This window comes from Musca autumnalis, unplaced genomic scaffold, assembly GCF_047663935.1.
Source record: "Musca autumnalis isolate F117 unplaced genomic scaffold, ASM4766393v1 scaffold_5, whole genome shotgun sequence".
In the NCBI taxonomy this organism is placed as follows: domain Eukaryota; kingdom Metazoa; phylum Arthropoda; class Insecta; order Diptera; family Muscidae; genus Musca; species Musca autumnalis.
Window position 1 is genome coordinate 67,589,964 of NW_027412088.1, and position 14,915 is coordinate 67,604,878.

Sequence of the window (14,915 nt, forward strand, 5' to 3'; positions counted from 1 at the left end):
TCACAAGAGTCGAAAATGTTCGGAAAAATTGAGCGAACGATAACTCTTAAAGGTAGAAATCGATTTGGTCCATACTTTGCAAATCGTGAAATGTCTATCAGACTTAGATGAGGTTCCAATATGGACTCAATCGGTCCACTCCTTCGGCTATCTCCCACACAAAATTTCCGAAAAGTACATTTTAGGTTCTGCTCTCAAATCGCTTTGATTATTGTTGTAACAACTTGTATTCACTGCCCCACATACGACGGTACACGTTTCATCAGAGGCAAATCCATACTTCCTGAGAAAATAGCCTGAAAGTTGCCAAAATTCCATATGACATTGTGTGTAGTGTTTGGAGCAGAAAATAACTTTTGAACAGAATTGATCTTTTGATTTCCACTGCAAGAATCTAATACGCCGGTTACACTTAACCGGATTAACACAGTGGGTTTGTGTTTCAAATGTCAATTCCATAGCGCAAACGTCAAATAAATCCTCATGAAGATGGTTAACCCTGCAAAAACTCTAATGTAACCGTACTATAAGAATCATAATAAAAAATCGATCTTTTGAATCGATTACTCGAAAATCGATTTGCGTATCCCTAGTTTATTCCGTTCAAATATTGAAAAAGGTCATGCAGAAACCACTTTGAAAATTTCGATTTTTTAATAATGTCTTTGAAGCAAGCAATAAGACATTTTTATGATTCTCAGAATTAAATGAAACAAGTAAAAAAGTATCAGTCGGCTTTGCCGACAGAGATATACCCCCAGCCTGTGTGGAGTGAAACGCTTGTTTCCAAAAAAAAAAAACAACTTATGTATATATTGGGGTTTCCAAAATTTTGGGCGTATGAACGACAAAAATATGGATTGGATTAAAGTTCAAAAATTTGAGGGGGATATCGATAGATAGGGCTTTTGTACCATACTTGCCTACAAAAAACACAATATCAGGGCCGCTAGGAAGATATTCGGTAAAAATTGTGTGTTACAACAAAAATCAAAACGATTCAATAGCAGGCCCTAAACTGAACTTTTGCGAAATTTTGTGTGGGAGGTACCCGAAGGAGTGGACCGATTGAGTCCATATTGGCACCTCATCTAAGTCTGGTAGAAATTTCACGATGCGCAAATTATGGACCAAATCGGTTACTCCTTTCAAGAGTTATCGTGCGCACAAAATTTCCGAACATTTTCGAACTTTTATAGGGGAGGTGCGGGAAGGAGTGGACCGATATAACCCATCTGCGAACTTAAAGTAAGTTTGGACAAAATATTACGAAAGCCAAATTTTGGACCGAATCGGTTGATCCGTTCGAGAGTTATCATCGGGCGCTCCAGCCAGCCAGACAGACGGACGGACATGGCTAAATCAACTCCAAATTGTCTGAAACACATTTCGTCCAAACATACTTGGGGTCTAAAACCATTATTTCGATGAGACACATTTTGCCCGTATGAAAGTGTATATACCCTCGTTAGCATAAATGCTGAGGGTATAAACATAATTCTTCATATACTGCAAGAATGCCAATGGAGCTGGTGATTCACGAAGCAACAACACGATCTTAGACATTAACTATATTAAAGCGCAAATGTTTTCAAATTTTACGGATGAGCTACATAAAGGAATGGACTACATAGTCCATCTTGGAATTTTGATAGTCATTCCTTTCGATAACATTGATTTGTCTACGAAAGACTATATACCGCTGGCAGGACCACAAAACCATCCTCTAACGGGCCTTAAACTGATTTTATGCTCAACTGCCTTTTTACTTTTGTTAGAGAGGTACCCGAAGGTGTTTTCTGACATAGACATTCATGGATATTGATGAACGCTTGGAAAAAATTTACAAAGAGTAAAGTATCGAGCCGATTCTAATCTCAATTCGTAAGTTATCATGTTCGTCAATCATTTGAGCTGGTGACGGGATGGTATTTTAGAGTTGTTGAATGGGGTCGAGGGGCCAATCTGCTGCAAAAAATATGAAAACGATCCAAGACATGTTCTTAAATTGCATTTTCCCAAAAACTTTTGAAATTTTCTGTGAGAGACAGTTTGAGAGGACCGATGCCGTCCATCTTCAAACCTACGCTATGTCTGATCGGCTATTCCATTCGAAAGTTATCGTGCCCAACATTTTAGCGAACATTTTTGATTTTCTATCTTTATCTTTCGAGACGAGCTGTGCCGCAATCTAACTATGCCCCTACCCCAAATTTTTCGTTCTATATATACTGATTTATTGCGAAATTGCAATTAGGAATTCAATACAACGGATTTTTTGAAGGCAGATGGCATTGGCAACACTAACAATCTTATTTATTTACTATTTTGTGAAGTGCCCACGGGAGTGGAGAATGTATTACGAGGTGCAAAGTTTAGATCAAATCGGTTGACCCGTTCAGGGTTTTCATGACAAGAATAATTTGACTCTAAATTGTCTGAAACTGATTTCATCCGGACGTACTTGGGGACCAAACATTTATTTGGATGAGGCAATATTGATATGTGGACTGTGGATTACACCCAAACGAACGTTTTGTTCTCGTTACAAAACAAAGGGCAATACCGAATAGCAGTTAAATTCTGGTGGGCAAAGCTATACCTTAGGGGAACAGTTATGTTAACATCAACACATGATGGATACAGATGGTGACAAGAAAGTTTACGTAGATGCTAAAATCAGTAGAGCAAAACAGACATCAATTTGTCAAAACAACATCTTAAGTCTAAGAACTTAGTCCAAAATATTAGTTTCTTATGTCAAATCTGCTCGGAGTATGGGTGTACGACGCACAGTGGTCGATTTGAAATATTTAGGCGGCCAAAAATATTTTTGGACGTTAATGGCTTCGAAAGACAGTATTTTTAAAAAATATGTATTTATTTAACAAAATAAATAAGAAAAACATATATTTTATAATAAAAACACATTTTATTTTCATAAATCATAAATAAATAAAAATTATAAATAAATTAAATTGTCTTATTAAAAGATGTTTCTATCTCGACTTCTTCGTGCTCAATACATGATTGTATGTGGAGCTCGGCAGGTTCTAATACGTCTATAACTTCACTGGAAAACACTTGTGTGGAGTTTTTTTTAACGATCTTTCACTCCTTATGAGTGGATCTGAAGTAAGAAGCAATCTTTGATAAATATCACGGTTGCATTCTTCTCTTGAAAAATTATGCTTAAATTATTGAAATCTTTGGAAGTGGCTCCACATATATAACATCGGCTAGTTGAGGTCGTGTTGGTTACAGCATTGCAAACTTTGCCATCAACCATGGTCATTTTTAAAATGTGATTATAAGCAAATTCTTTTCCATCAATATTTATTTTTGTAGGAGTGAGGTTCTTAATTTCATTTTGCACATAACTTATTTCCTCCTTTGTTACATCTGTAGTTTCTTTGACATACCGAAATCTGATGGGGCGGCAAAATCGTGGTGATGATGGTGTTGGGTTTTTCCACAACACACAGTGGATCCACTTGTATGGAGAAAGTGGCCAAAAATATTTAGAGTGCAAAAATCAAGCCTATGCGCCAGTTACAGCTTTGTGCTGCTGGGAAGCACGTACCGCCAACGTAAGACAAATTTGGAAGAAGATTTCTTCATCGTGCCACTAATGCCAAATATGTTAATGTACGAGGTCAGATAACAGAGTTATACGCTAAAATATCCATAGAAACCCTATTCTAGGGCAGATTTAGTCAGGGACCCACCATTTATAGTCTGGCACTAGATGGCAGGTGATTTTAATACTAAATAATATAAAGCCCATGACCTACTTTGGAAAATTATTCCCGAGGTGGGCACTGGTGGGCATCATGACTAAAACCTTAGGTCAAGTTCAAGTATATGACCGAACTGGCATTACAAAATGCACTAAGTAAATATGCAGCTAACTAGAATTCCACAACATGCTAAAACACTACTTTTTAATGAAAATTAAACTATTACCTCCACCTTCAAAATCCACTATAATATTTTGCTATACGTATTAGTTTCGCGATATTTTGAATATATTTATTTGCACTTAAAATATAGGTTGTACTCACAACAAAAAATATTAGTCAAATGTTCCGACTTTTGAAGCTATTCTTAAGAAGATCGCGTGCGAATGAAGCAAAAACTAATATATTTTTAAAAAGGTCCATGTCATAGCTGTCAGAGTTGCCAGATGTTGTACCAAAATTTTGAATTCATTTTTTTTTATTTTTGGCCAATGGGTGGATCCACTGTGCAACACTTTATGGTTTTCTTTATAATTGTTCCACAACATCCCATAGGGACAAGGGAGACTTCTCTCATATCAATGAGTGCACCCCGATTCATATTAGCTCAATGATATGGGACCTACAGTTTATCGCCGAGTCCGAACGGCGTGTCTAAGACACCACTTTTGTAGAGAAGTTTTACATGGCTGAAATACTCAGGAAATGTCGCCAACATTACTGAGGGGTATTTTGCCACCGCTGAAAAGTGTTTTGATGTTGCCTGGCCGGGAAATCGAACCCACGACCTTATGTGTGCAAGGCGGGTGTGCATACCATTGCACCACGGTGGTTTTCTTTACCACAAATAATTTGAAGTGGGACAAAAGAACTTAACAATATTTTAGCATCGGATTCGGCGTCTTCCGAGAATTTTTGTTTGTACCGTGCTTGTTGTGACCCGTCACACCCCCATTTATAAATTATCGTTAATGAATTTCTTTCAATTTCGTTAAGGGTTGATAACACTTCTTCCAGGTAGATTGATAACCGTTGAATAGTATGATCCATCCCAGCAAAAATCCCCAAACCTCCTTTCCCACCCATTATATTAACAAGGGCATGTCGCGCGATATATCTGGTTATTTTGTAACCACTGAAATAGGTAGATGGTATCCACTGAAATAAGTAGATACTGGGTAGATTCTGACTACTTATTTCAGTGGTTACAAAATAACCAGATACTTCGCGCGACATGCCCTTGTTAAAATAATGGGTGGGAAAGGAGGTTTGTAATGGGGATTTTTGCTGGGATTAGGCATTGTAAATTAATTTAATGGGTAGCATTCTTGTTTTGCTTTCAACATAAGGTCGTAACAAGGGTAATGCTTTGGGTTAGTTGCCCTTATTATTTCATATTGTCGTCTTGTTAGATCAGCTTCTACGAACATTTCGAGTGCTTGGAACGGGGTCAAAGGAGCAATTGTTTCCCTGGTCTTGGAATAAGCTTTTATATATTTACTAGCCTTTGTTGGTGATTTTCCTATTTCTTTGAGCAATTTTGAGGCAGTTCTTTTTCCATTCGTTTGCAATACGACTTGTGCGGCATGTATAATCATTTCATCATCAACATTTGATCTAATTTCCTCAGTTTTTCTTCTCTTGCTTCGTTCACTCGAATCCGAAAATGATTTGCTCGGACGACCTGGTTGATTAAGGGAATGCTCTGGTATTTCAAAAGTGCCTTCCAGCCACTTCGGTTTGTTTTTCATAAAAACGTCTTCAAATTTATGAGCTTTTAGCCATATCCTTTTAAATTCGTGTTTGATGTAGGAAAATTTATGCTTAAGGTTCTTTTTTCTTTCCACAGTGTCTCCGCAAGACAATAGCAAGTGGTTTTCTAAAAACTCCAATTTCTCATCCAAACATGGTAAATTTTGTAGTTGCATTTGCTCAAACAGACATTTACGGGTCACTATTTTCACCCCCGACGAACTAGGTATCTCCATAGTTAACAAAAAACATAAAATAAAAAAATGGTTTTTTTAATTTTTTTTAACAAAATACTTTGAACTGCTGTATTTAAGAAATAGGCGGGATTCTGCGGCTATTGTTTTCTTTATAGAAAAGCTGAATGTGTAACGTATTTAATAAACAAAAAAATATGACCCGGACGAATCCTGATCCATAACAAAATTGCTTTTGAAATTCAACTACCGAAAAATATAACGAAAGTTAAAAATTAAAGATAAAACTATTATTTATTTAATAGAAGCTTACTTGAGCTATAGGAATCACTATCACTTCACTACACAACTTAAAATAAAAATATATGCGTATTGCAAAATTTGATATAATTTGGGCGCCCAAATAGAAATACATATCAAGTCAACGATCAAATTGCGTCTAACTGCACGGAATCGGTGACGTATGTTTTTTTTAAAAAAGGGGGGGGGGGGGTTATTCGCGGAAGTGTTTACTATACCTAGAATTCAAAATTTTGTGCCTAGCTAGTATTTAGAATTTTGGACTTTTGGCCGCCTAATTACTCAATATATACCTATGTGCGCAGATAACGAAAATGTGAATAAAAACGGTAGAAAATGGTCCTAAATCATATATAAAAAGCCAAAGCTTCTGGAGATGTTAAATACTATAGCTAAAAATTTCTTTTGTTCAGAGACTCATAATGAAATATAATTTGGAACATTTCTTCTTTTGACACAATCCCCAAAAAGTGAAGTATTTTAGGAGATTTTGACTCATTATGGAATGAATGTTAATTAAGAGTCTAACTGTTTAACAAATAATTTCTACCGATAATATCTAATTTTGTACCGTCATTTTCTTAACAAAGTATTTTACTTAGATATCTAGTTTGTTCTGGGACTTACAATGAAATTTTCTATAGAAATTTCTTCTTTTAACACCTTTCGTCCAAAACTAAATTTCATGTTACTTTCATGCATCAACTCGAAAAAAGAACAAAACAAATTTATTAAAAAAAAAATATTTGGGTGTTTTGTTGGCAACCTTGATGTATGTATATATATTTTCTTGATATATATTGTAAATACATATTTCATTTATTCGGCGACTTATATTGAAATTTTATGGAGAATATTTTTGTCTTTGACGTCTTCTATCTAGAATGAAGTTTTGTGGGATAAAACGCATAAACTCAGACCCTAAAACGTGATTTTACTTTCCTGGCGTTTAGGTACGATTTAGAGTTTTGGTGTATTCGGGGACCTGCAGTAAAATTTTATGACAAATAATTTTGTAGAATATTTTGATCTGATACGATCACATTTTAAAGGAGTTTTTAAACGTTTTTGACAAAAGGGACCAAAAAGGCCCGTTAAGTGACTCGCATGATGGTTAATTTTTTTCATAAAAAGATACCCGCATTGTTATCAGTAATATTGCCAAAGATACTTTATACCTAAAATGCAAGGATTCCAAGGAATCTGATGTCGAATATTTCAAAACCTGTAAAAATGGGCGGAACTTGCCACGCCTATTTAGTTTACTTTCAAAACGCCGATACACGTGTCTTCTTTTTTTCGGCCCTCTTTCATACTCTGTGCGGGGTGTCTTGTAATTCTAAAAAATGTTCAATTTTGTTGTACTGTGTTATTAGCCAATAAAGTCATAAAAATGAATAATGATTTTTTCAAAAATGATTAGTTTTATAGTACTGCCCAGCAAAATTTGAAGGAAGGGGTTCCATCCGATGACGTGATTTCATGGCATATTTTGCATTTGTTCAAAGCAAGTCGTGAAAGATCCGATCTTTTCATTAGCATTTAAACTAATGCAAAGGAAGCCGTGAAATATCCGATCTTTTCATCAGCATTTGAATCATTTGTACAGATCACTACAAAAAAAACAAGTCGATTTGTACATCCCTAGAAGTAGCGACATCAAAACAAAAGATTATACATTTCCAAAATTTTTGTTATATGTTACAAATTAAATGTAGGTTTACGAACTAGAAATTTTTAAAGGAGTGCTGTTGGAGTCCATGTCGAAATCTGAACTGGTGATGAGAAGATAATAGAAAAGCTTTTGTAAGATGAAACAAAATCAGTGGCAGAGAGTGGACAATGTAAACTCTGTTGTGGTGCAGCAGCGGTGATTAAATTGAAATTTTGGGTGTAAACTTTATGCTGATAAATTAGTTCTAGTTATTTCATGAATTAGTTTGAATTAATAAAGAGTTTGGTTTGTCATGAAAATCATATTTCAATACAGAATTTTCCATTTTCCAAACAAGACATGAAAATGTCATGCCAAAGGGTTGGTGAAAATTACATGTCAAAGCATTGGTCAAAATGACATGCTTAGGATCCGACAATGAATGTCATCTTATGGTGGTCACGCTCATATAAAATTCATGAGTGAAAATGCTAAAAAGATGACATGCCAGATCACTTGCACCCATGATTCAATAGCATCCTTGGCATCGAACATTTTGCTGGGTGCTTTTCCCTATGCAATACATTTATTGTCACCTCAAAGTAGTAGGTAATTCTTATTTTAGTCCGTATTTGTTATAAATTGCAAATAAACTTTGTATATTTCGACGGAATATTGTTTTGAGGACCAACAGTAAGAGTTGTGAACAAAAAATCTTATAGTTTTTACATAATTTGTTGCCATAAGCGAACAATTAACATGACATTTTTTACAATTTTGGCCTTTGCAATACTTTTGTTGTCATACTGTATGTATTTTACTTCTATGTGGACTACTTATTCGACACTTCTTCCGCGGTTTTGTAATTGAGACATAAGGTTTGTCTGGTTACTTTCCCAGTAAGAATTGTCCAGCAAGATCTTTCTCAGAGAGTAAGGAGTTTTTATTCTCTTTTGCAAGAAAATTGTAAAAAGCAAACAGACAACTTTCCAGCAGAAACCAGCAAGCAATCAGCTGACTTGCCAAAACAGAACAATTTGTCCTCCAATAGTGGAACCAAAGGAAGCAAAAATTTTGTATTTTATTTAAAATAAAAAAGAAAATGACCCAAAAAAGGAATTTTTTAAACTTTGCAACTTTGTTCTCCGAAAAAACAATACAATTAGGCTTGCTATTTCCACAATAAAATTGTTTTTCATTTTCACAAACATAAATCACCGAACAATTAAAAACAGCTGATTGTTTTCAGAAAGAAGAAGAAGAGTTTGCAAGTGCTTGCTAGAAGAAATTTTTCCAGCAAGAATTTGCAAACTCTCACTTAAAGAACTGTCAAAATGTCTCTCTCGATTCGCCCTCCTTTTGCTGTTTTTTTGTGTTATGGCTGTATTACAACATATGTTTTTCACATGTATGACATCAGCTGGCCTGTATACTTGTATACCCAAAGTGAAAATATACATGTGAAAAAGCATATGGTGTAATATAGCTATTAACTGAAGACTTCCAAATTTGCACAAACTTTTACAAAATGCTGTTCGATAACAAACTTGCAAAGTAAAAGAGAGAGAATTTGGAGACAATTATGAGAGAAAATTGGAGAGTTTTGGAGACTTTTGTTTACAAGTTTTTGCAAGGAAAATTTTTCTTGTAAGAATTTGCAAGTTTGATCAGCTGATTTAAATTCGAATGTTTTGTGGCGGACTTCTTGGCAAAAACATAAGGTGTGCCTTTTTAAGTGATAATTTGTAATATTTATTACGAAATGTTACTAAATGCTGTCTTTTTACACAAAAGTTCAGTAAAAGAGAGCGAAGTGAGAGAACAATTTTGACAGTTGCTTGCTGAGAAATTGCTAAAAGTTGCTGAAAGAATTTTTCCCAGCAACATTTAGCAAGTTCGATCAGCTGTTTTTTAATCATCTGCTAATGGTCAGCTGCTCAATGTTTACCTTATTTTTGTGGAAAAATACTATAAATATTAAGATTCGGCTATATTTATTGATTATTTTATTAATATATTAATTATTTTTTATTTATTTTGCTTAAAATTGAAGAACTTTTTCATTGCTTTGGAGTTAGTTTTTCTTTCATGCATTGGCACCAATGTTTTTGTTTTGGTTATCAACTGTTATCTTGCTAAAGTTTACTAAATGCTGTCTTTTTACTTTTTTCTCTATTTTCGTCTCAAAGAGTAAAATCTCTCTTACTCTCTAAAAAGAAGTTACTGAATAATTATTACTGAAAAAGTAAAAAGACACAACTATAAACAATCGTTTGATTATTAAAATAAATAGATATAAAAAAGGGAACAAATTATTAAATAAATTATAGAAAACGGTAATGTAAATAAAATAACTTATTTTGTAGTTTCTGGTGACTATTTTTTTATTTTAAAGGTATCAAATCTCATCAAAAAGCAGTGCATCCATGGAGTAGGAGAAACACAATGTAGACGGCCAGGCATTCCCAACGATATCAATAAATATTGCTCTGTTCGTTTACCTGCCTGAGGTTACCATTTCTTCCCATTTTTAACCTGTAAAGTGTTCCCTTAATTTTAATAGCATACAATTTATATGATAGCAGTTTATCACTTTTACCATTTTCTGCCACTGTTACCATTTTTAAAAGTAAAGGAACAGACCAAATATGTATGCTAAACATCGCACTGCGTTCCAGTATGTTTTATATTTGTGCATTGGAAAGGGAATTATAGTTGTAGCAACACTAAGGGCCTCGTCACATAAGAGGCAGAAATGCTTCTTATGTACCGAGGCCTTAACACGATAGCCGGGTGGAACTCAGTTCCGGATCATAGGCGCAAGTCAAGTCAACGGGTTTGCCTGCATAAGTCAATCGACCACTATCAAATAAGAACGTGGAAGGAGAGCCACTATATGTGAAGGCAAAAGCTGCAGCATCATTGGATTTTCGTGTCTTGGATTTCTGTGTTGCCCTATCTCGCATTCTCGCACTCAGAACAAGATGTAGGAAAGGCCAGAGAAGGAGAGAAGATTATTTTCACATCTGTTGACACAAAATCAAATAATATAGCTGTTAAGTGTGTACAAGATTTTATGGATCAAAGAAGAATTTTAAATGGAAAATAAAAAAATGAAATGAATTGAAGGTGTCTCAATTGTTAAATTGGAACTCCTTTCCTTTACCGACCCAACGCAGAAAATTATGAAAAAATTGCCACATATAGTGCTTTTTATCCCGATTCCAACCATGTATTGCTTTTGTTGCGGAAATGTATACTTCCCGAGATATGGGTCTGAAAAGATCCACAAAGGCCCTAACCTATTCTTCTCTAAATAGCCGGACTTCGGCTAGGATTTACGACTTCTCCTATAGACAGGTGCAAATCTCGAGAATGGGAACAAAATTTTCTTTTAAATTAGATATTTTTGGAGGTCTATATCTCGGGAAGTATACATACCCTTCAACAAAATAATACATCGTTGAAATCAGTATAAACATCACTATTTGTGGTAATTTTTTAATAATTTTCTGCGGTGGTTTGCCAACATTTTATACAAGGGCCTTTGTGGAACTTTGTAGGCCTATATCTCGGGAAGTATACATTTCCGCAACAAAAAGAATACATGGTTGGAAACTGGATAAAAATCAGTATCTGTGGTAATTTTTTCATAATTTTCTGCGGTGGTTTGCCAACATTTTATACAAGGGACTTTGTGGAACCTTGGAGGCCCATATCTCAGGAAGTATACATTTCCGCATCAAAAGCAATACATGGTTGGAATCGGGATAAAAAGCACTATCTGTGGTAATTTTTTCATAATTTTCTGAGTTGAGTCGGTAAAGGAAAGATAAGCCGTTAAATTTAATTTTTTCCGCCAACTTCTTGTTTATCAAATCAGCTGACTTCTTGCAAGTTTTTGCAAATTGCTGTTCGATAACAATCTGCAAATTGTTTGCTTCGAGAGAGTAAAATTGGTGGAGAGAGGTTACTGAGTGCTTGCAAGTACTTTTTACTTGCGAAGTTATCGTACACACCTATTGTTACAAGTTTTAGACAGACCTATAATTAATTATACATTGTTCATATCCGTGAAGTAATAAGTTAAGCTCTTTTACACATTTTGCGTTCCCGTACACAAAATTTATATGAAAATCGTTTACGACTTTTACCAGTTTATAAAGTACGGGAACAGGCCAATGTATGTAATTGACAAGATGGAAATATTCCAAAAAGAGATAATAATATTTACAACATTTTTGGAAAATAAATACAAATTCGCCAAACATTTTTATCTTTTAAAACAGCGATTAACTACCTTTGTTCACCAAAGTTTGTTTTGTAGCAAAAATATCTAAAACTGTCGATTGTCGTGGAAACAAAAAAAAAAAAACATTTGAAATGTTTGTTAATTAGCTAAATGTATTGATGATTCTAACAACAACTACAATAAACAACATTAGTTGTTATCAATACATATTAACTTTCAATTTCGGGCGCACTCGCTCTCACATATCTCTCTCGAATGCAAATTGTCAAGTGGACACTGGCAATTGCACACAGGATGACATGGCAATTGAGAGTATACCTGCAATAGGACCAGGATCACAGAATGACATGGCAATTATTGAGAATATTCAAGTTCTACCAAATATTCTAGAACTAGAATTTCTCAATAATCTTCAGGTTTCAAATATAGCAGAACCTTCACACGGGGTTATCCCCCATACTCCCAGCGTTGAAATTGAAGTTGAATTGAGCAGCAATATTGGAAATAATTTTCTTAATGAAAGCAACATTATGCCCCACGAGGATATAACACAAATAGAAAGTGTTCTTCGGTCTACTAAAATACATGACTTTAACGTATGTAAAAATAAGTGGAATATTCCTTTCTCTGTTCAAATAGAAAATACATATCGCAGGAATCATAATGACCCTGAAATAAAAGATAACCTTATCACATACTTTTACAATAAGTCTGAAGAAGAAAGACGTTTTTTCTTGGTTACAGACGAGATTAGGACAGAAAATGAAACATGAACATATGTTATGCTTTTGGTTCCAATGCACAATAGCGACATTGGCCAAATTATAATATATGTTGGGAGAACAATTACACCATGTACTGTACCGATTTTTCGAAGCATGATACATAAGGCATTAATAGTATCAAATGAAATTGGCATAACAGTAATAAAAATAATATTTGACGGTCATAGGAGGCATACCAACCTTTTAAAGCAGTCCAAACTTCTTGGAAATATGTATGAGGTTGAGATTGCACCTGCATACATATTGCGGTGGGGTTATGACATAATCCACGGATTGTGTGATTTGTGTCGACAATTTGTTACATCTACTTTGGTGGTAAATGGTGTAGCGGTTATTTTTAATAGAACACTTGATAACATACATTATTTGTGTACTAGAAAAGATCATAGTTATAATTATTTTTACGAGGTTTTTTCTTTTGACAACGTTATAAAAGTCTTCACATTTAACGAAAATGATACAGAAAATATGAAAGAGTGTATAAGGAATATTGTACCTTTGGTGAACGTACTTCAATATGAAGACTCATTCAACTTTGATCAAAAACAAAAAATATTTAAAGACACATTCCGTTTTTTAAATGGCACGTCCTGGGTCATGCTTGACATGGCAGTGGAGTCGATTATATATGATTGGGACACATTTGGAAACATTCCATTAAGTAAGTTATCCACCCACCATACAGTTGAAACATTTTTCGCAGAGTGCATGGCAAGGATAAAAGGTACTCCAAGTACAAATAATATAATAAAAATAATATATATAATAAAAAGACTTAATTTTAATACAATTTTTTCTATTTTTAGATCCCCGGTCCGCAAAGAAGCCAAGGAAAAACCCTGATAAGTCTCTATTTTCAGCATCATTTTAATTTTATTTTTGTATATATTTGAACAAACTATTTTAAATAATTTTGATTTTTTATTATTTGAATTGTTTTTATTTTATATTTTGAAATGAAAAGAAATAAAAAGAAACAAAAAACAAACAAATATCAATTTGATTTGATTTTCAATAGTTAACGGTTCTTTCTTTACATATATATATTGAGCTACTACACGACATATTTGAGTGAAAACCACAGCATATCGAGAGCATATTGAATGGAAGGGCGCCATCTACAAAAAACAGCACACATTAATTTAGTCTATGGATACATTATTATGTGTTATTATTCCTTACTTATCGGAATTTAAAATCAGCGAATTGGAGGTATAAATACAATGGAAAGACGTTGTATAATACAACGTTGCATGTTTTTATCGAAGTAAAATCGAACAATAAAAAATGCTTATTTGGTGTATATATCGACCTAACAATAGTATCGACCTAACCATTATCTAGGACATTTTTGAAGGTATAACTCTAGGTTTTCACGAAGTGATAATCACTTGCGACTTCAATTCGAATATACTGGTAGATTCCACGTTGATAAACAATATGCTAGCGTTAGGGTTATACGCAGTAAATAACATCTATCCTACTCATTTTTCCTCCACAACTAACACACTTCTTGATCTATTCTTTATCAATAATACTGCAAATGTCCATGTCCTTGATCATGTTTCTGCGTCATGTTTTTCTAAGCATGACCTCATATTTCTTATTTACAACTTCCGTATAATCTCTCTTGAAGAAACGTACTCATTCCGTGATTACAATGGACTAAACTATAGTGTTTTGGAAGATAGATGGCGACAATCAATTGGAACCATATATAATTTAAATTCCGTCGATCAACAATCCCAATTTATTCAAGAAAACATTGTAACCCTTTATGACGATACCGTTCCCTTAAGAACAAAGCGTGTCGTTGCAACAAATAAGTCCTGGTTCAACTCGACTCTAAAAACTTGTATTAATGATAGAGACAGAGCTATAGTATGATGAATTTCGGTCCGCTCGGAGGATAGTTAACAACCATATTAGTCGTCTTAAAACTGAATATTACTTTACAAAGTTCAACCAAGCATTAGACTCCAGAAGTAAATGGAGGGTCATTCAAAAAATTGCGTTGGTAAGCCCAGGGCTTCTTGTCAGGTCGATGTGGATGACATTAATAAATCATTCATCGATATACTCACCGTTCCGGCAAATCCTAATTTTTATAATAACATAACTAATGAGGACATTTCTGATATAGTGAAACATCAAGAAAAATTAAATATTAATTCTCCCTTAAATTTGCCTCTCTCTCGATTTTGCTCAACTCTGATTTGCAAACTCTCACTAAAAGAA